Genomic DNA, 3,095 nt, shown 5'->3' with positions numbered 1-3,095 from the left:
TCGAAGGTTGGAAGAAACCCTTTCTTTCGGGCAGTCCTTCTTTCTTCTTTCTTTCTTTCATTCTTTTTCTTTCTTTTTTTCTTTTTTTCTGTCTTTCTTTCTCTCCCTTCCCTCCCTCCTCCCCCCCTTCTCTCTCTCTCTCTCTCTCATACTCTCTCTCTCTCTGCTCTCTCTCTCTCTCTCTCTCTGCTCTCTCTCTCTCTCTCTCTGCTTTCTCTCCACCTCCCTCGTTTCCTAAAAGACGACCCCATTCCCTGTTAGTAGTACGAATGATATATCCGCCAGGCAGAAACTTAAAACCAACGTAAAATATCTATGAGATGTGTAACAGCTTCTGCTCCCCCCCCTCCCCCAACCTTTTCCCCCAGGAGATGCGCAAGACCATGATGGGTCTGGAAGATCGTCTGAACGGACTGTACAGGACAATTGACCAGAACTCGGACACTGTACGGAATGACGTCAGAAGCATGCTGGACAGAATGTGCTCCAACAATAAACTCAGTTGTTGAATGTTTCTCTCCACTGCATGAGGTTTGTGTGTTTGGGGGGTGGGGGGAGAGGGAAGGGAAGGTTGTAATATTATCTTCGCGTATTTTATGTAGGCCAATGTGTAGCAATGCCGCCTTGTAATACCAGGTTAAATCAGACTCGCAAGCAACAAAATATTCTCGGAGCATTGCTCAGTAGGCTACACGTTTTCCGCACGCTTAGCCATAACCTACTCTGAGATTTTAGCAATTTGAAATACAAGAAGAGATAAATGCCACGAAATCCAAGGAATCATAGTTCGTTTCCCCATAAAGTTCTACCGTTATTTCAAGGGGTTTTTTTTAGTTGGGAAAAAAAGGGGGGCTGGGGTGTGATAAATTGTTTCGATGTTGTTGTTTTTTAAAGATTTAATTTTAGTAGTCCTCTTTGCTATTGTTACAAGGGGGGGGGGGGACATTAGGGCACCACTGGAGGAAACTCCTAGACCCCCACACAAAAGACTTTCTATTAATTCGTAAAGGCATTGACTTTAAACCCCATAATGAGAGTCTTCCCAGTTAGGTATGTATTAGATACAAAACTGTTTTCGATCTTATTTTGTACATTGCAACAAACACCTTTTTTTTTTCAAATGTGAAATGTTTACTTAATTTTGTGTGAATCCAAAAAGGCCAAGACAGCCGTATCGAATGGATAGGGTTCATCACTTCTTTTTTTCTTTTTTAAACGGCCCTAAGCAAATGGATGGGACAAGTTTGTTCAAGCAAAATCAAAACCATTTTTATTCGAATTACATATGTTCAATCGTGCTGAAATTGAAATGGACTCATCGCGTTCAACTTTTACTCTGGTACTAATTTCAGACTACGAGTTCTGGAACATTTTTTTTTTTTTTTTTTTTTGGGGGGGGGGGGACCCCGTACAATCCCACCTTCTGGTGTGTACATCAGGAATTAGAGAGCATTGTCTGACCGAGTCATTGACACAGAAATAATAAGAAAAAAGGTATTCCTCAAACAATGCTTAAAAATGGCAGTTGAATCTTTAGACATCTAAAGCCCTTTTTTTTTTTTTTCTTTTTTTTCTTTCTTTTTTGTTTGTTTGTTTGTTTGTATTTTACAATGAGTGCAGTCCTGTATGATAACAGTTCCGACTCCTGACGAAGGAACCGATGCTGTAGATATGACCTAGATGGCTCTTTCATTAATTGTACCATGTACTTATCATGAGAGAATGCCAAATTACTTTTAAATAAACAAACATACCTATCTTTTACCTATCTTTTTTCCCTGAAGTACTGTCGTTACTGTATTGTTGTTGTTGTTGTTTATGTTGTTTATGTTGTTGTTGTTGTTGTTGTTGTTGTTGTTGTTGTTGTTGTTGTTGTCGGTGTTGTTGTCGATGTTGTTGTCGATGTTGTTGTTGTTGCTATTGTTGTTGTTGTTGTTGTTGTTGTTATTGTTCTCGTTATTGTTACTGTTGTTGCTGTAGCCGTTTTTGTCGATGGTGGTAGTGATATTGTTGGAGTTTTTTTTTATTGTTGATGTTGTTGGTGACATTGTTTTTGTTAACATTGTTGATGATTTTGCTGTTATCGTCGTTGCCTTTGTCAGTGTCGTTATCGCTGTTGTTGGCGAGGTTGTTGTTGTTGTTGTTGTTGTTGTTGTTGTTGTCGTCGTCGGTGTTACTGTTGTTGTCGGTGTTTCTGTCGCTGTCTCTTTCGTTTTTGTTGTTGTTGTTGTTGTTGTTGCTATTGTTGTTGTAATTGTTCTCGTTATTGTTATTGTTGTTGCTGTAGCCGTTTTTGTCGGTGGTGGTAGTGATTTTGTTTTTATCAAAATTGTTTTGTTGGTGCTTTTGCTGTTATCGAGGTTGCCTTTGTCAGTGTCGTTGTCGGTGTTGTTAGCGATGTTGTTGTTGCTGTTGCTGTTGTTGTTGTTGCTGTTGTTGTCGCTGTTGCTGTTGCTGTCACTGTCTCTGTTGTTGTTGTTGTTGTTGTTGTTGTTGTTGTTGTTGTTGTTGTTGTTGTTGTTGTTGTTGTTGTTGTTGTTGTTTTCGGGAATAATGAGAAATAATCATTGTTGTCGTTTTCGGCATTGCTGGTACTCATAAACGCCATACACAAGCTTCCCCGGAGGCATGAAAATGGTCTACGTCCCCTTCGATGCAATAATGTAAATCGTTTAGGAGACGATCCGTGAGCCTGGATCAACCAAGGCTAGATGAGATACAACATCTCAGCAGACAGACGACAGACTGGGCAGTTTGCGGCTGCTCTGGTGTGGTTTGCTTCTTCTTTCCTATGAAACATCCACCGTCTTTATCTCCCCTCCTTCTTTTTTGTGTTTGTTACTCCCTGGTAACACCTCTAATCATCTGGCGTTCATATTACCTTATGCAGTTGCGAGCGCATGTTTTGCCCCTGGGGATCGAACCGTATGTCTTCTGCGTGCAGGGGCGAGAAGCCTGACAGTAGACGTCAATGTCTGTTCGTGTGAGTATATCTATCTTCTGATAGAATATAATCAAAATGGCATATATAAACAGGCAGAGAGAGAGAGAGAGAGAGAGAGAGAGAGAGAGAGAGAGAGAGAGAGAGAGAGAGA

Source organism: Aplysia californica, unplaced genomic scaffold (genome assembly GCF_000002075.1).
Source record: "Aplysia californica isolate F4 #8 unplaced genomic scaffold, AplCal3.0 scaffold00051, whole genome shotgun sequence".
Lineage (NCBI taxonomy): Eukaryota > Metazoa > Mollusca > Gastropoda > Aplysiida > Aplysiidae > Aplysia > Aplysia californica.
This window is presented reverse-complemented; position numbering follows the sequence as displayed.